The 20,925-nt window shown below is 36.0% G+C and overlaps 1 long non-coding RNA gene across 4 annotated transcripts in view; it reads right to left on the reverse strand.

The window, feature by feature from the left end:
* LOC137487534 (uncharacterized) overlaps nt 1–20,925 on the reverse strand; it is a 318,479-nt gene that overhangs the window by 129,925 nt on the left and 167,629 nt on the right. Inside the window, exon 4 of one of the 4 annotated variants that reach the window (XR_012389917.1) lies at nt 17,194–20,074. The exons of the other annotated variants lie outside the window; for them this stretch is intronic. This is a non-coding gene — a long non-coding RNA (uncharacterized lncRNA). Of the gene's footprint in view, nt 1–17,193; nt 20,075–20,925 lie in introns of those variants that run through there. 4 annotated transcript variants of the gene reach the window in all.

Raw genomic sequence — 20,925 nt, forward strand, 5'->3', positions numbered from 1 at the left:
TCTCTCCCGAGTCACCTAAGCTCCGCTTCCTCGGGGACAAGAACCTTCCGGAAAAACTTGCACAGTATGAGTTCTGTCGCTGTGGTGCATGTAACTTCTGAAGTTTTTGTCTAAAGTATTATTGTTCTTGACCACTCATCCCTGGCTGGACCCGCTAGGCATGCTAATTAGTGCTCTATCTACAATAGAAAAGTTGGATTATTGTTTCAAACTTGGCTTTAGGGTTGATGATGGGTTGAAGTCTACCGATTCATTCCGTAGAAGAGAACAGAATAAAGACAATGAAGATGATTGAGATAAATGAGTGTCCAATGCACTGATTGCCTGGTAATAATGCGCTTCACTTATCAATGATTATGCCATTGTTTAAATCATGTCCACCAGATGCAGGTTTGGCAGGAGGGACATCAGTGTTCCCAGGAAGAGCTTTGTGCACCAATGTCACTTCTGAGAAAGCCTCATTCAGGCGCCCTAATAACTAATAATTCTTGCAAGTCATTGTTGCATTATTAAAGGAGTCATGAAATGTAGCTTCAGATTTTTTTTTTATGTTTCCAAAGGAAGATAAAAAGAAAACAGTAAAACTACAATGGCTGTAATTATGTCTGATTTTTGTGTGTACTGATGTTTTCTTTAAATTTTTAGCAAGCAATGATATGTGTGGTGTCTTAATGACCACCAACTTAATTAAAGGTTGTTCAAAAACAAAACAATAACACCAACAATAACTCGGTATAATTAAAAGAAAATCTTCTCACCTGCAGTGCCAGGATCTTCTACTGATATTAAAAAATGTGTGTCATCATGGGATAGCCCATTCAGCAATGAGAACGAACAATCTAGCCCCATCAGTCTGAAAACTGATAGAACATCTCCCAAGGTTAGGGCTGATTGCGTGGAGTTGTCTTGAAGTACAAAGATCCTCCTCTGTTTGCCCATTGTTATTAATATAGGAACAAATTATTGGATTTAATTCCACTAGAGGTTTTGTCATCCATTATGAAATGAGAAGAACAAACTCAAACCTTGCCTTTGCTCAGGCGCATCATAAAAATTTACGCAAGTCATATATGTCTAATACTTCATTCATTCAACTCTCTCAATACCTTTCTTGTATACTGACATCATGCACACCCTAAACTTCCATATAGCCAGTTTTGCAAGTTCAGCTGCCTTCTCAGAGCATTTTCTAATTTTTGCTATTGCCTTGTCTCATGTTATGACATTCTGACTGTTTACGACACTAATTCTGACCTCTGACCATCTTTGTGCTAAATGTTTTGCTTTGTACATTAAACTCTACTGCAAATTGAATCATAAATCAAACCTCAAGCCTCAACTCATGCATGTTTGTGTTTCTTTTTTTCTAATCAAAGGTCTAAAGATATCTAGGAGTAGAAACTGAAAAAAAAAATCAAACTAACACTGCAAAGTTAAATGACATTCACTGGCCACTTTATTAGGTACACCTGTTCAACTGCTCGTTTAACGCAAATTTCTAATCAGCCAATCACATGGCAGCAACTCAATGCATTTAGGCATGTAGACATGGTCAAGATCTGCAGCAGTTCAAACAGAGCATCAGAATGGGGAAGAAAGGTGATTTAAGTGACTTTGAACGTGCCATGGTTGTTGATGCCAGACGGGCTGGTCTGAATATTTCAGTGAAAAATTCAGCGAGTGGCAGTTCTGTGGGGGCAAATACCTTGATGATGCCAGAGATCAGTGGAGAACGGCCAGACTGGTTGGAGCTGATAGAAAGGCAACAATAACTCAAATAACCACTTGTTACAACCGAGGTATGCAGAAGAGCATCTCTGAATACACATGTCCAACCTTGAGGCGGATGGGCTACAAAAGCAGAAGATCACACCGGTTGCCTCTCATGTCAGCTAAGAACAGGAAACTGAGGCTACAATTCACACAGACTCACCAAAACTGGACAATAGAAAATAGGAAAATGTTGCCTGGTATGATGAGTCTCAATTTCTGCTGCAACATGCGGATGGTAGGGTCAGGATTTGGCGTCAACAACATGAAAACATGGATTCATTCTGCATTGTATCAATGGTTCAGGCTGGTGGTGGTGTAATGCTTTGAGGGATATTTTCTTGTCACACTTTGGGCCCATTAGTACCAATTGAGCATTGTGTCAACACCACAGTCTACCTGAGTATTGTTGCTGACCTTGTCCATCCCTTTATGACCACAGTGTACCTATCTTCTGATGGCTACATCCAGCAGGATAATGCACCATGTCCGTACTCTCAGACTAGTTTCTTGAACATGACAATGAGTTCACTGTACTCAAATGTCCTCCACGGTCTCCAGAACTCAATTCAATGAAGCACCTTCGGTATGTGGTGGAACGGGAGATTCACATCATAGATGTGCAACCGACAAATCTGCAGCAACTAAGTCATGCTATCATGTCAATATGAACTGAAATCTCTTCAGAATATTTCCAGTCCCTTGTTGAATCTGCCACGAAGGATTAATGCAGGTCTGACTGCAAAATGAGTCCAACCCAGTATTAGTAAGGTGTACCTAATAAAGTGGCTGGTGAGTGTATATGAATTAAATACAAATAATCACTATAAATATTCAAACGTTAATTTCCTCACACATGAATCCTTAAAACATGCTTGGATGTTTTTAATTCTACTGTTCAAACATTAACCTTCGAACAAAATGTGACTTATTATGGTTACATTTAGCAATTAATTCACAAATCCCTACTTGACATTGCACATAACGCAACATGACTATTAAAAATGCACAGCTTGTCATGCTGAAACAATATACTTTTCATTCCTACTACAAAAAGTAACAGTCTTAATTGCTTAATTTGAAATTTGCCATGTGAAAACCTCTTCCTCACCCACTTTACCAGAGCTTTGCGGACAGAGCACATGATTTGTTGTAGAGGATTTGTGGGAATATTAAGATTAATTGCTTTTCTAATAGAGCCACGTGTTAGCTTAAAGAAGGTGACAAGTATTAATATGACCTCCACCTGTACTTGTCCCTCAGGAGACGAGAGATGTGAGAAAAAAATAAACTGACAGTCAGGAAAAAGCGCTATGAAAGTCTTTTAGAGAATGGTAATGCAATGTTCTTAACAACATCATTCTTCCATTTCTGACACACAGTCTACGACCATTATGGCCAACTTATGCTGCATTCCTGTCACCAACTGTGGTCACTTGTTAGACTAGTCTATGACACACTGATTTAAAATACCGCTGACCAGTCATGATATGCGCACACTGTCCAGACCACCAAAAAGAAGGAGCAGCCAATGAAATTGCGAAAGTACAAAAGTGCAAAAGAGGAGGCCAACAGAGTGGGAAGAAAGAGCCAAAAAAAGCCTGTCAAACTGCTGCCCATGTCATCTACACTGTGTCAGCCACATTTTCTCGTGTTACTATGTGTGTGAGAATGAATTTCAGTACTGGAACTACATAGGGGGAGAAGAATGATGTAACTGACACATACAGACTGCGATAAGTTGTGTAAAGTGCACTCCAACAATGCAGAAAGCAAGACGCTGTCAATCTTGTGTTGACCTTTTGACTTACAGTGCGAATTAAGCTTCATTTCTCCTGGTTAAGTGGATGTTTTAGGAACAAAACATCACATTAAAAAAGCCTTTAAAGCATTTTTAATTATTATCACGCCATCCTATTTTGTGGAAACTGGTCGTTGGGGACAGAGAGTGACGTTGGCTTATATAATCTCTCACTTTGGCAAGTGCAATAGGCGAGTGGCAGGTACTGTAGCCATAAAAACGATCTTCTCCTCTCCTGAGCGCAAGAGACATATCTGACAGGTGCCACAGACCTTGAAATAGCGGATGGATTATTAGCTTCAGCTCTGCCTCTACGTCAAATTATCCTCTACATCTCCCCTGAGACGGGCAGGCAATTAGCTCAAAATACAGACCACTGTCAGATATAGAGAGAGAGATACAGACGGACAGATAGTAGGAAAAGAAAGAAAGAAAGAAAGAAAGAAAGAAAGAAAAATTAACTATTAGCAAGCTCTATAAAAAGGCATGTTTCAAAAACCAGTCTTATTCATTGTTTTTTGTCAACAGATTTGCTGCCAATTACAGTTTTTGTAGCATTAATAGCCAACCATCACAGAATCAGTCATTTGTAACATTATGGCTATCTTGCTGCAGTAAACAAATTATGCCCCTACATTATAAATCGTTTGTGTGACAAGAAAGAAGACAAGAAAATCATGTTTGCCAACATGTCACTTGTTTTGTCAGTCTTTATTTAATTGGTCTTCACTCTACTGAAATCACTGGCTGCAGTATTAAAGCGATGCTAATTACTGAAACGCCACTTCTCGGGATCCAAATAAAACCCATCAAGTGTTCTTGGTCTATATTTAGGATTAAAAGGTCAGCGTCTGGGAAGCTGCTCTGAAATTGTGCTTCTAGAAATACAGTGTAACAATTTAAATAAGCTACTGTTTAAGGGCTTACATAAAATAACAGCTTTATAATAAAATACAAGCAATTATATTTTAACTGGTTATTTGTTTTACTCCTGATAATGGCAAAGGTGATTTTTTAACAGTTATTAATCTTCATTGCCACATGATGATTCTTCAAGTGTAAGTTACTATTACTAACAAATAATACAAAAAAAGATGAAGAAAACTAAGCTGAAAAGAAAGAAGAAACATACAGTCAGCCTTCCCATCCAACTCAAGCACTTAACATTACTCACACATTAGGTGGGATAAATAATTACATTCATAAGCACAAGTATAATCAAGAAACTTAGAACAGAATTAGCTGTTTATACCTCTCTGACAAGTCATAATCCTGTATTAAAGTCTGCATGGAATCAAAATGTACAATATATATTTTGTTAACACACGTTGTTAGTGCTAAGAAAATGAATCCAAATTAAAACTATTTGCTTTCACTCTGGAAGTGCTTCAGTTTGACAGCTTGGAAAACATGCTTAGCCACAACCCTTTATCTGTTAGTTTGCCCTGAGTGAAAGATGAGGGGAGGAGCACACAAACAAAACCCTGCCCCCCACTTAATATTCTGTTTCAGTATTAAATATTAAATGCCATTCTGAAATAAAATGCTATAGCAACGTCCGGTTAATGCATACATTGATAATGTATTAAGCAACACACAAAAATCATTCGTACTGAGCACAACAAATAATACTACCATATACTCCTTTCTAAAACATTGCACTTATGACAAAATGGCAAACAGGTTACTTTTAATATGTTTCTGCATGAGGTGGTTACCAGAATGTTCCTATATATATATATATATATATATATATATATATATATATATATATATATATATATATATATATATAGGAGCATTCTGGTGACCACCTCATATATATGAGCTGAGTTTAACTCCAGCAGTATTTGTAGTAAATCTAGTAAGAGCTTGTTAAGAATTGGCTGGTTCAGATGTGTTTTATTGACACATCATTTCGTTGTGGTCTGTGCTACTTGCTATGCATTTCTGAATTTAGACGTGTTGTTAGTATTTTTAAGCATATAATCAAAAAAAAGATACAATTGAAATCAAGTTTTCTATCATGTATCGGTATTCAAGTACAGTGACTGAATGATGAAAATTTAAAAGATATATATTAAATAAAATTAATCATAGATAAGGTCACAAATTGTAAAATGTCTTCTACCTGAATGCTTTTAAAGTCAGTATACAATCATAGGTATTAAAAACATATGCTGTATATTATTACACATATTTTATACATAAAAATAATAACTTATAACACAAACTCAACCTTCCATATGTGACTATTGTGAATGATCACATTGCGATATTGCTGCTGAAACAATATATTGTGCAGCCCTATTCTATATTTACATTTTTTATTTAGACTGATATTTAAACAATTTGATGTTAAACAGATAAATGTCCTATATATGCATATATATATATATATATATATATATATATATATATATATATATATATATATATATATATATATATATATATATATATATATATATATATATGATGACGATGATGATATACAACCACATGGCAATGCAACGAGTGTGATATTTCGTTTATGCTACAGTTCGATGGCACAATTGTGTGTGTGTGTGTGTGTCTGTGTGTGTGTATGTGATATATATATATATATATATATATATATATATATATATATATATATATATATATATATATATATATATATATATATATCAAACATGGCGAGTCTCAAAATCCTTTTGTTTGAGGAACTACTTTTTAACCTCATGCAGTCCCATCTGCAACTGACGGTCGGAACGATCGAAATCATCACTAATTCATCAACGTCACTTTAGGGCTGGTATTCTAAAGATTCTCTAGCTTAATGACTATTGATGACAAAACGGGTAATTTTGCTGACATTTTTAAATTATAAGGCTGAATGACATGAAATGTCATTAGTCTTCATAGATTTCCCAGTATTCCTCTGTTGCAGTCAGGATTTCACAATAAATAACCCCAAAAAAGCCAGAGCAAAACAAGCTCTACCAGTTTCTGTGGTATAAATACAGAAATACAAAACACAAAAGAGAGAGATCGACTTAGAATTTCACTTACCTGATTTATAATGATTTGTTTTGCTGTAGTTTGAAACCTACTCTCAGAAAATGCTGCTTTTCTCCCTTAAGGACTTGTTATCCAGTCTATGTTTCCATCTTGTAGCGACATCAACCCTCAATTTCTTTGGTCTGCACAGACAGGCTGATGGTGGCCGATGAACTGAATCTGATGATATGAAATTTTTTATATTTTAAAATAGGCACTATCCTTATAAATAAACTGCATAGTTGCAGTCTAAACAACTACATTCTTGATTAAAAAAGACTCAAAAGTACATTATGTTGTGCAACAGCAGCAATATTTGTCGACCTGTAAAGCAGGGATGTCAAACTCAATTCCTGCTGCAGCCCTGCATAGTTTAGTTCCAACACTGCTCCAACACACTTATGCCTAGTTCAGACTGTGTGATTTTAGCCCCGATTTCGGCTCGCCGACAGGTTTTGAGAAATCGCCGACAAATGCCTGAAATCACAGGCAAATCGGTGCTCGTGCACGTGAGTGACAATCACACAGTATGAACTATCAACGACGCAATATGAGAGAATTGCCGATGAGTCGCCGATGCCTGCGAGATATTTGGCGTGCTAATTATCTGGAGCTGTCGGCGATTCAAATCATACCGTGTGAATTGAGTTTTGACTGAAAATAACATCAGCGATCGCTAACAGCCAATGAGAGAGCAGCTTTCACTTGCATGTGTGTGTGTATAACTGCTGCAGGCCAGCGGGAGGCTGGGGGAGAAGTTAAAAGCGCTCTTTTTGGGTTTATTTGGACCCACGAAATGGAGGAAAAAACAGTGGAGGTTTGACAGGACACAGGAGCAACCGTGTCTGTTTGACGTTTAATACAGAAAGAAATTAGTTTATTATCAACGTTAAGGAGAAATGGCTAATTCCCTTTAAACCCAGGTGAGCAAATATGAACATGTTCTACCCCATTAAAGGCTTCTTTTTCATTATGTAGTTAATAACAAAAGATATAATACGTGTTTTTGGCAGTGAGACGTAGTTTGGACGACGTTGTCGGCGATTCTTCCTATAGTAAAGTCATGCAGTGTGAAACCCCCTGTCAACGATCCATCTTGCAGTGTAAACAAAGCAGCGACGAAACGCTAGCCCAGATAGTCATGCAGTCTGAACTCTGCATTACCTGTAGGTTTCAAACAAGCCTAAAGGACTCAATTAATTTGATCAGGAGTGTTTAATTAGAGTTGGAACTGAACTGTGCAGGGCTGCAGCCCTCCAGGAATTGAGTTTTACATCCCTGCCGAAGAGTGTCCTGTGCTTGTTACTGTATGTGGGCGGAGTAATACACAAGGGTGGAGGGTTAAGACAATGGACGAGTGCTGTTATTTGCAGAATATCGCACAGCTATCAGCCAATCAGATTCAAGAACCAGACAGAACTGTTTGCTTTAACAATATTTGTGAATTTGTAAATATTGCAAAGGCAAACTTTATTGAGGTCATCTCCAAGTATTGCACGATAAGTCATTATATTGATTATTGTGACAGGACCACATGTAACCACACTAAATAGTGGCTTCTAATGAAACTATGACAGAACAGTTTTGAGATGAAAGCTAAACTCTGAGATTTAAGTTTCTAAAAGGTGATAAATTAGGCTGTCAAGCAGAAACAGAATTACATCTGAAGCACACTGGATAAATCATTCAGGCACCGGGACTTTTATTCAGCTCATTATTTTGAGATAAACACCTTCAAAGTTCAAATGACTTCACATGATTGATGGGCAAGATTCATGCTCCTTGGATACAGTTGCTAAGCTGAAAGGTACCAGTTGTGCTGATGCTTAATGTCTGAAATGACACTTTATGCTCTAATGTATTTATTGTAATTTCTAAATGGTGTTTGGTTTACTATTAAAAGAATAACTATGAGTATTTCAGACATCATGAAGCATACTGTATTGTATGTAAATACATATATAAATAAAGATAAAGATGCCATTGTGTGTTACAGTATGTCTTCATTCTATGATTTTGCAATAACTCAGGTGGTTCCAAGGATGACATTTATCAGTATTTTAAATCAATGCTTCATATCGATGTTCTATATGAAAGAATCAAGATCATTCTGTTTGTTTTTACCATTCCCTATGTATGCTGAAGATCACAACATGTGCAAACCAGAGCTCTACTACAGATGTCTTTCTTCTGATTGGTGCAATACAGCTGTGGAGAATTTGTATTATTTTTTTCTTCTTCTTTTTTTTTTTTTTTTTTAGCTGCTTCTCATTTTGTGCATTTATTAAACATACAGTCTGGACATAAAAGATTGATTTGAAGTTTCAGAATAGGTAAGACAAAAAAAAAAAAAGCAGAAAGAATGTGTGCACATATTTTTTCGTACCCCCAGCTGCAATTTGTCATGCATTTCCATAAACAGACGGTGTGAGGGCTCCGTGTGAATCATACATATTGCATCTTGAAAGCAGAAAATAGTGTGTACAAAAGCATGTAAAGCAGTTTGACAAGGGGAAACATCCCTGTAATAACCATTATCCTGCATCCCCAAAACATTCCTGCATAAATATGGATGTCGTTCAATGATTGGCATCATGCATATTGTAGTTATACTATTATATCGATATTCAGAAGCTGCAAGTCAGACCACTGCACAAAAAAAGAAAAAAGAAAAAAAACTTACTATACTATGGATTCCCACTTTTTTTAATCACTAAACTTTTCTTTTACTAAATTTTTTCAATTATTGTGTTTGTGAATGCAGTAATTAGCATTATAACAAATGCCTTGTTGTTTTACATATATTTAAGCTGCTTCGGATGCATCTTCTAAAGCAGGGGTGCCCAAACTTGGTCCTGGAAGGCCTGGAAGGTCCTGCAAAGTTTAGCTCCAACTTCCTTCAACAAAACTGTCAGGAAGTTTCTATAGTATACCTAAAAAGAGCTTGATTAGCAGGTTCAAGTGTGTTTTATTGGGGTTGAAACTAAAATATGAAGGACACTTCAGGACCGAATTTAGGCACCCCCGTTCTAAAGGAATATGTATTTTTTGAAAGTATTCAGCCTCAGCTATTCCATTCTGAGAATCAAAAAAAAAAAAGAAAAAAAAAAGAAAAGGATAGCTTGAGGAATGTTGTGAACCAATCAATATTCATGGCCATATTTAAACATGTTCTTTTATGAACCACAGAAGATAGAAACATAATGACGAACCCTTAACCCTAACAATTTCCTTTTTACCTGAATTATATATTTAAGTGATAGAATTATGCATTTTAAAATAAACCAGCACTGCCTGGCTGGTCAGGTAATCCAATCTGTTGATTATTGATTTATTCATGTTTATCTTATGAACTGAAAGTTACTCAGGTAACTTGTTCAGGGTGTCTCAAAGTGTTCAGGTTACATCATCTAGCTATTGTGGTGCCTCAGGGCTTAGTTCTTGGACCACTTCTCTTCTCACTCGACATGACATCGCTTGGATCTCACATTCAGATACACGACTTCTCCTACCACTGCCATACTGAAGACACTAAACTCCACATCTCATTGCAACCCGATGATCTGATGACAGCTGCCCAAATATAGCATATCTGACAGACATTTCCTGCCGGATGAACAACTATCACCTTCAACTTTCCCAGACTGAAGACAGTTTTTGGTCTCGGCTGACTCAATGCTTCATTACAATTTCTCCATCTAGGTGGACCACACCTACACCCTCATGTATAATAAGCTGAACCTTGCAGATCACATTGCTAGAATCTAGGTATGAAGATTTGCCCAACCCAGGCTGTGTGTGTGTGTGTGTGTGTGTGTGTATGTTTCTAGAGGGCACTAAATACATCCCAGGGGCTACGTTTTTCGCAGTTTGTTTTCGCGAATCCACCAAAGGCTTCTTTGTATGCTTTATGGCAGGCATGTCCAAACTCGGTCCTGGAGGGCTGGTGTTCTGCAAAGTTTGGTTCCAACCCCAATCAGACACACCTGGGCTAGCTAATAAAGCTCTTACTAGGCTTTCTAGAAACATCCTTGCAGGTGTGTTGAGGTAAGCTGGGGCTAAAATCTGCAGGAGACCGGTCCTCCAGGACCGAGTTTTTTTGGTATTTTGTCTGGTGTGCCCAACCTACCTTTATTGGTCTAACTTGTAAATAACTTTAAGTTATTAAAAGTTATTTAATAATGAAATCATCTCCTAAATAAATAAATAAATAAATAAATAATAATAATAATAATAATCGCAAAGTAATTTTAACCTCAGAAACAAGTTAACACAATAGATGACCAGAGGTGGTGTAACTGTGGTGGTGCATAATACAAGTTCCTACATGATCTTTCCTTAAAAGAAAACTATAGATATTTATTTTAAATGTCACCTACGCTATTGTTGGAAGGAATGCGTCAAAAGAGATGCCATTTTAGTACAGGGTGGCGCTCCTTTGAAATAAATGTGGGACCAAGGTGCAGTGGAGGACTGGCCATCCAGTGCCAGAGATTTATACACATAAATACTGTACGCACATCTATGATCTGGAGCTTTTCAGGTAGTCAGTATGCAAATATTTTTTTAGATTATGAAAATTTTAATTTTACATCACTTTTCTAAATCAATTGATAAGTGATCACACGGGCATTGCTAACAAAGAGCTTGTGTTTGTGTGCATGGAAATGTATTATCCTCCCTCGCTGTTAAATTTGATCCAACTCGTGTTCTGAAACACATCCCCTCTTGCTTTCACTTCTCATTCTAACGGAGGGAGCGATTCGTTTGTGAATGAAACTCCATTATGAACAACTCTTTTACTCGTTGTCATATTTTATTTACATTGTTTGCATATTTTATTCAACAAAACTACCATAAGCCTAGATTTTAGTGCAAGTTAGTGCTACTTTGCCTTATGAACAGTCCAGTGACTGTAATATCATCAATAATGTTACTTGTTAAGCACAAAAGTTTGTAACATGCAAAAACGTAAAAAAAACTACTTTTTACCCTTTCTGCTTTGTTTTCTTTGCTTGCTCGTTACTACACTGACATGCAGCACAAAAGTCCAGCATCTTCAGATTGGCTTTAGTCATGACTAGTGGGGTTGAATGAAGTTTGTCCTGGGAGCACTGTACAAATGTGCCGGCACTATTGACACATACTCAGGGTTCGCATGCGATATCTAGCATATATTTTTATGATAAGAGTATTTTAAAGAATGTGTGCTGATACCTTTTTGGACAATGTCCCTCTCAGGGGCAATTTTATACCTCAACCCAGTAAGACCTCTACCACACAGGAACTTGTCCTAACCTCACTTTGTGCTCTGCCTATCAGATAAATGCTGCCTTTATTCGGTTCTCCTCTCCATTACCATCATCATTCTAGGTCACGCTGGGGAATCCAACACACCGCTGAGCATTGGAAATACATAGGGAGACAAATAAATGGCTGACAAAACACTTCAGCGATAATCATTGTGCCCTGCCCCAGCTTAGTGTACCTGACAAGTAGACAGAGGACATGACAGATGAGCAATTTTAACATGATACCGAGATGATGCTAGAGCACCACTCCTGGAGTGTTTATACACACATGCAGACACACACATACACACACACACACACACACACACACGTACAGATTTGACAGTTGTATCCGTGGCAGGAAGAAATCGAACACAGAGAGTGGTTAGAAATACATCATGAAGAGTACTGCGTAACAGAAGGATTCCTTTGCTTTGTAGGGTGTCTCAGCCTGATAACTGCCTGCAGTTCGTTTGCCTGCTAAAACTTTAATATGTCTGTCCACATACTGTAGTGCATGGACTACTTTAAAAAAGAAAGATCAAGGAGAAAAACTCCTCAAGACACATTAAATAAGATAATGAGACAGGTAGGACTGCTCGGCAGTAGCTCTGGTGTTTGCAAAATACTTTTTGTGGTGATAATCAACTTTTTTTTCAGTAAGTAGGGCTGAATTTTTGTAAAACGGATTGTAACTTTACTAGGTTTTATTCTTAGATGTTACTTTCTTACTATTCAAGTTTGTGTGGTAAAATCAATTATATGATTATTACTCATGCCAAAAAAGTGGGTGGGAGTGAGGCTTTAAGAAAAAATGAATTTGTTTAAATGTACTTTCAACATTATATACCATGTAGCCTATATAACACCAGAGGCAGATTTAGGGCTGGAGGCACAGGGGCACCAGCCCACAATTAAATTAGTTTGGCCCCTGTTGTGCCCCTCTCCTCAAAGTCATTGCTGATTTATATCAAAGCTCGGACAGATGCGCTTTAGTTCATGTCGAACACCGGTGATACCTGCTACTTAGCTATTTTTCTTGTATGACCAGTGCTTTCATCCCTGTAGATTGACTGGTTTGACAGGGATTGAAATTGTTAGGCTACAATATTGCTTTGCTTAGTTTGCTTTCAGACAATTGTTTTGAAACAAACCAACATTAATAATCATATGCAAGTAAACTAAACATGTCATCAGAATAAGAATTACAAGGTTTATTATTCCGCTCATAGCTGTCATGTGTTATTTTAAATGATAATTTTGAGCTTTCTAAAATTCATCTTCCTACATTTTAGGATTTCTTTTAATTACATAAGCTTTTTGATTACTAAAAGGGGTTTTATGAATAACACTGCAACAATTTTGCCAGGAAAATAAACAGGTACATATCATAGTTCAAGAAAGGCTTTAGGTATTTAGAAATAGCATTTAGGCCCGATCTCAATTCTACCCCATAGCCCTTTCCCTTTCCTCTTCTCCCAATTTTCTCTATCTTGAAGGCGTAGGATAGCCCTTCAAAATGAGATTTTTCAGGACCACAGTCAAAACTGAGAGGTAAGAAAATTTCCCCTTGTTTTTTACAAATTAGTATTTTTTGACATTAATACAAATCTTCACAACAAACAAATACATTTTTAATATATTCATAACGGCAAACGTCATGCTTAAAAAAAAAAAAAAAAAAAAACGCTAAATCAAAAACCACTAAATTTTGCTATCTATAATCCTTAATAATAACTCCTGTATAGCAATCCCACAACATTCTGACACTCGATGACATTTGAAAACCCTGTCAAAAAGTCTGTTGGCTGGGTATGAGTTTTAACTGTTGTTTTCGTGTGTTTACATAGATGAATATGGCCCCTGTGTAAATACATAGTACAGTTACGTAGTTATTGCCACATTATATTGTTATGATAACATGATATAATTGCCTTCAGTGATTTCCTGAAGGTAAATACTAAAAAATAGCACAACTGGAATAACTACAGTGGTCGCGAACATTGATCTCATATGAAGTCAGACAGGGTGTCCCATTTCTTAGGGGGAAATTTTGAAGCCCTTCCCCTTCACACTCTGTTTCAAGGGCCAAGGGGAAGGGGTACAAAAAATAGAATTGGGACTGGACCTTAATCTAAATCAATCAATCAATCAATGTCTGTCTGTGTCTATCTACTGTATCTATCCATCTATCCATCCATCCATCCATCCATCCATCCATCCATCCATCCATCCATCCATCCATCCATCCATCCATCCATCCATCCATCCATCTATCTATCTATCTATCTATCTATCTATCTATCTATCTATCTATCTATCTATCTATCTATCTATCTATTTATCTATCTTTCAATAAAACACACAGACACAAAGGTGGCACTACATATACGTTTCACTGAAACTATTTTATTTATTATTTCTCAATTTGTTGCATAGATTGCAGATTTATGTTTAATGTTTTCATACTAATTTAGATCTTGTGCAACAAATACAATTTAAATCTTAAATATTATGATATCATCTGATTTTTAAAAGTATAACAAATTAAATATCTTTATAAACATCAGTTTGCTACTTTATGTGAGCAACCGGTAGTGTAGCTACAAACCACTTTTCCAAAATTGTAGCTTAACTGTACTTCATGAATAATAGCTTAGAGAGCTACAATTTTAGTGTAAATTCCTGAATGGTGGAGGATAAAAAGGGATACATTTTCAGTCAGAAGCTACAGGATGATTTACACAAATAAGAGCTCAAGTGGCAGATAGTAAACATATTTACAGCAGTGAATAACAAAAAGTGGGGAAAATCAGACGAAGAATTAAGGTGTGAAAAGCTTGAAACAGTCAATCTTGTAGTGAATTCCTTTCATTTCTCGGCAATGCTACTGAAACAGGCAGAGCGGAAAAAAAGCTGGCATTTTGTGGAAACAGGATTTTTGACTTCCATGACAATTGATAGGGGGGAGAAATGAGAGAGAGGGGATTGGTTGTGACAGTCTTTGCGTACAAAAGAGACGCCACAGACTGAGGTAACATAAAGGGATCCTGTTGTCAGTCAACTGTGAAAAGTTGTTTTCTGCACTGTTATTTGAAGTAGGATGAAAGACAGAGAGAGAGTGCAATTGGCCCTCCTCACATATCCACCCACCTTTTTTGTCCCGTACGCTATGATTGTAAGAAAAACAGTCCGTGCTCCCTGTTCTTCTTCTTTTTTTTAAACACAACAAGGTGTGAGAGGTCTTTTTTTTGTGGCGTCTAGTTCATTGCTACAGATTTATTAAAGTGAACGCCTCAAGCTGTGTGCCACGCATCCGCTCAAAGATCAAGCTGAAGCCCCTGAATCTAGCGAATGGTAAAAATAGTTGAGCTAAATGTGACTTTGCTGTAATTGTAGAGCAGGACCCCTGCGTGCTCAATGCGAGACGCTGATTCAGAACCTTGTCATGTGTCTCAGCATGATGGTTTTTCAGATTTAGTTGCGGCTTTTGACCTTCTTCTTCAAATAATATGTGACTCGCTCTATTATTTTGAGTTGGAATTCACAATAAGCCATTGTGGAGAAACACAATTAATAGCAAAATCTTGAATTTTGACCAATTTGTTTGATAAAACTGAAATCTCAGCTTGCAAATTATGTAAATGTTTTTTAACAATAAATGCGACTTTGACAGCCTTTAATGTGATGTGACAGATCGCTGCAGCTGCTCGGTTTAAACAGAAACACAAAATAAAATGAAAAGTGCTGTAAGTCTTAATTTTCAAAAGTGCCCTGCAATCTACATCATGCAGAAAAAGAGGACAGAACTGAGAAGAAGTTGTATAACTAAAAGTTGGCCCAAAAATAAGTTGTATAACTGGAAATGTCACCCGAATTTAAGTCATTCACCTGATTATTAATCTGGCCAGCATTTAACAATTACTATTCTTTCGTCGAGAAACACAATAATTAGCAAAATCTTATTTTTGATAGAACAAAATATCTGCTTAAAAATTATGTACATTTTTTAAACAATACATTTTGACATTCTTTAATTTTAACTCTTCATATATTATAATATTTTCAATAGTGCCCTACAATCTACATTATGCAGAAAGGACAGAATTGAATCATTAAAATGGGCCAAAAATAAGTTGTATAGCTGGAAATGTCACCGGAATTTGAGTCATATTCATTTATAAATGTATCACTTATTAATTCTGACATTCTGTCACCTGTATGTGAAGCTGGCCAGCATTTACTTTTTACAATCCATTTGTGGAGCAAAACAATTATTAGCAAAATTTAGGATTTTGACCAGCTTGTTTTTTATCTTATTTTTGATTAATCAGAATCTCAGCTTCAGTAGTGCCCACATTATGCAGAAAAGGAGGACAGAATCGGGTCATTAAAAAGGCCCAAACATATGTTGTATAACTGGAAATGCCACCAAAATTTGAGTCATTCACTTGAATTTGAACCTGGCCACTATTTACTTTTTTTTACGAAGAAACAATTATTAGCTAAATCTTGAATTTTGACCAGTTTGTCTTTTATTTTTGATAATTATTAAATTCCGACTTGCAAATTATGTACATTTGTAAAACAATACATTTACACACTTTTCAATGTGGTGTAAAATATCGCTGTGGCTGCTCGGTTCAAACAGAAGCACAAAATAAAATGAAAGAAGCTGTAAGTCTTCATTTTCAATAGTGCCCTATACAATCTACATCATGCAGAAAAAGAGGACAGAATCGAATCATTAAAATGGCCCAAAAATAAGTTGTGTAACTGGAAATGTCACTCAAATTTAAGTCTTTTTCATTTATAAATGTATCACTTATTAATTCTGACATTCTTTCACCTGATGTGAAGCTTATTTACTTTTTACAATCCATTTGTGGAGAAACACAATTACTAACAAGCAGTTAAAATTTGAGTAGCTTGTCTTTTACCTTATTTTTGATAAAACTAAATCTCCGCTTCCAAATTATGTTTTTTTTTTTTTTATAATGAATTTGACACTTTTAATGTGGTGTAACAGATCACTGCAGCTATTTTAGTTCAAACAAAAGCTCTAAATAAAATGAAAATGTGCTGTAACTGATCACATTCAATAGCACCCTAATCTCTATAATGCAGAAAAACAGAATCAGTCATTAGAGCTGCCAAAAATAAAAAATAAAAAAAATTATATATATATATATATATATAGGACATACAGTTCATATATATGACATGAAATGTCAACAAGTTTGATATTCAAAGTTATTTGTGTAACAATTTTCACAATAATTATTGTTTAAAGCAGCTTTATTACATTACAATCAAAATTAGGAAACTTTAAGGTGTGATTAGGCTGGACAGTCCAGTTGTCAAGTGTATAGTTAAAACCTGGCTAACCCAGCAATCCCTTATTGGGATTTACACCTACCTAAATTTAAACAGTAACATTTCTTGACCCCAGTGAGTTTCAAAAAAAAAAAATAATAATAATAATAATAATAATAATAATAATAATAATTGGTATCATTGGAAAAAAGAAACTTTGAGATTTACTATGGTCTATCTAGAAAATTTCTAGATAGACCATAGTAAATCTCAAAGTTTCTTCAAAATTTCTTCAAAATTTTCATGCTAAACAAAAAAAAAAATTGTTATACATTATAAAGTAGTGAGAAAGAAGAACTAAGTATAATATATAACGAAGTATAATACTGTTAATTATACTTTAATATTAGTTTTTTTCCATATATAAAAACACATGACACATAGGGTCTTATGAGTTTATATTGAAAATTTGATGAAGATAGCATGCAAAACAAGATTTATGTAAAAAGATTTTCAGAGACAATATCGGCACTTTCTCAAAAATAACCTTCCTAAACTTAAACATTAACAGTTGGTAAATAATTTGGTCTGCATTCACAGTTCATGTATCTTTGGAAAAAAGACACTTTGGGCGTTACTATCCATCATCTAAAGCAGTGTTCCTCAACCTTCATATCACCGTGGACTGTTCAACGCTTAAAAATATTACCACAGAGGGTAATGGTTGAGGCGGTGTTTCGTAGGTTGTAGGTTGCTAAGCGACCATCAACCATTTTCTTAGAGGATAACAAGCTGACAAAACTCTGCTGTCACTCTGATACAAGTTTAATTTATAGTGAAAATGACAAAGCACTGCAGGGTTTGTGTGTTCTGTGTTTTTCTGACATAATTATTCTTATCGTATTGTGTATATTCAATACAGGCTGAGGCTGATCAGTCAGTTCATGTGACTCGCAGTGTGCTCACAGGATACATTCAACTGTGTGCGTCTGGAAGGCACAAGCACATCAAAGCTGATTTATACTTTCACCTGGCGCCTCAGACCTCCTTACGCCACTCGTGCGAGCAAGCTGTGCACCTTCATTGGAAACAACACATTTTTGCAAACTCTTGAAAGGCAATATGCGAACTGCAACTAAAAGGCCACCGTCATTTGCGATCTCCATCAGTTTATCATCTTCCACAGCCATGGCGGATTCACCTGATTTGTTGACAAATGATTGTGGACTCTGTCTTTTCCTCTTAGCTAAGAAACTTTCCAAAGATGTCTGTTTCTTACTCATTTTGCTGCTTGTGAGTTAAATTTGGGCACTCTAGTGACCAAGATGTAACCTAGAAAATATAGTCATATTTCAAAATAAAAGACTTAATATAAGGTCGTTCAGACTTAAATAATAAATAAAACTAAAATAATTAAGGATTTTTTATGCGACCCGGTACCAGATGATCCACAGACTGGTACCGGTGGTTGAAGACCATTGATTTAGAGTTTATAATGTTCAAAACAAAACAAAAAAATTATAGATGTTTAATCTGTAGTTTTACAACACTCAAAAATGACTTTTGCTGCTTCTTCAGTCAAGTTCAAACAACACAATTATTAAATTTTAGGGGGTAATTTTTTTTATATTGTCTCCACTTAAATTTGTAAAAAATGATTAAGGAAACTTAGTTGATTTGTGTTGGAGGAATCAGTTTCCTACAGTGAATATGATATTGTTTTCTATCAAAAAGGTGAATAAACTTATCACTTATTAATCAACTTATTAATTCTGACATTGTTTCACCTGCAAGTGACATAAACCAGCATTTAACATTACTGGTCCCTGGTCTTTCATAGACTACAATCAAGCTGTAGGCTACCATCGAAAACAAACAATTAAGATGCAATTATGAAAATCGGCTTAATAATTAATACACTTAAAGCAGACAATGTAAAAGAGATAACCACAGCTATTAGCAAGTGAAAATAAATGTCTGCTTTAGAACTAGGAGAACAAAACATGCTGTAAAGAATCACCCCATTATAATCATACAACATGTTTAGTGGAGGAAACAGCAGACACGTCCTCCCAGGGGGCGCAGAGGGAGAGAGAGCTGAGTGGGTAGAACTGAGGTAAAGTCAGATTAAAATAGTGCAGAGGGCGGACGAGAGAAGGGAAGGTGTGTGTTCCGGCAAGATGTGTCTTCAGATGGGAGTTCAAACCGCCTCCTAATGAGATCTCCAATCAGGTTGTTTTAGCTGCATTTGACAAATTAGCATTTTTCATCTCGCCTAAGCTAGCCTGTGCCATCTGCTCGACACACACGCTCCCCATGGAGACCGTGTTAATTAAGCTCCTGACTAAGAGATGGAAAATGCTCACTTTTAAAAAAGAGCCCCATCAACCCTGGGGTTGACTGCCACATGCAAAATGCAAACTGATATGGAGGCTTTGGTAAATACGTACTGGAAATCAGTGGTGTTTATGTTCAGGCACAGAGATTTAGAAGAAGCTGAACGCAGATGCATGTCATATATATACGCACAGACATGTGCATGTAATAGGCATGTTTTCCGAAAGCATGCATACATTAATTTCAAGATGTCTTCAATCAAAACAAACAAACATTTAGCCAATAGTATATAGGTTGCCAGTGGCATGACTATGACGTAGGGTCTGTTGATGGTGTCTCGAGGGGAAATCCTCTTGCCGACACCAGACAACAGCTCAAACTGGGCTCAGCTCAGTCAGAAGCACCGCTGAAAGACTCTGTCATGCAGTTATAGTTTCTGGAGGAGTTGATGAACTGGATGCACCTCTGAATCTAGTAGACATGGCGCCGAACAATTATACATTGTTTTTCAGCCTCCCTAAAGCACAGAAACACAGTTATTCTCTTAATAAAATTCATGATAGTCATAAAAAGACAGAAGCCCTGCCCATTATCCGAATACGCGCCTATTGTGAAGTGAATTTGACGAGTAAATGAAGCAGATTTGATGCTTGAATGAAGCGAGCAAACTCAAAATTGTTCAAAATGCACATCTAAATATGAAGTAATAGCATGATTTATTCTACTACGACTGATGTGAACACAGCATTACACATTTGTCAGCAATAAGTGTTCATTTATGATATCAAAAAGTAAAAAAATATATTTATATATAATTTTATTTTTATTTATAATTTATTTTTTATTTTTCTCAGATTACGTTTAAGTTTACAGAATAAAATAATATTAATATTTTACAGTCCAGAAAACTGAACATCTCAAAATAAGACCAGCCCAATAAGACAGGCAGCTTGATCTCATAAGGAAACTTATTTAAATTTTTGTCAATTCAGTAGCTAGTTCATATAAATGTATACAAGTTCACTCATTTAAAATGTAAGATTAAAAAAAAAAAGGCATGGCACCCAACTCTGCCCTTCATACAAATTCATAAAAATTAGCCACCAAATCAAAAAGTTCCAGAGTCAACTTTTTCAATAATTGTTGAAAACATTCAGTTAATAAAATGTATTAATGTATTTAAATTAGATCTATATTAATTACTAAAATGTTTATATTTATACATTTTATTTAATAATTTTTAAGAAAGCTAATATTAAAGAAGGGTGACACGGTGGCACAGTGGGTAGCAATGTCACCTCACAGCAAGAAGTTCACTGGTTCAAGCCTCGGCTGGGTCAGCTGGCATTTCTGTGTGGAGTTTGCATG

Source organism: Danio rerio, chromosome 14, assembly GCF_049306965.1.
Source record: "Danio rerio strain Tuebingen ecotype United States chromosome 14, GRCz12tu, whole genome shotgun sequence".
NCBI classification, from domain to species: domain Eukaryota; kingdom Metazoa; phylum Chordata; class Actinopteri; order Cypriniformes; family Danionidae; genus Danio; species Danio rerio.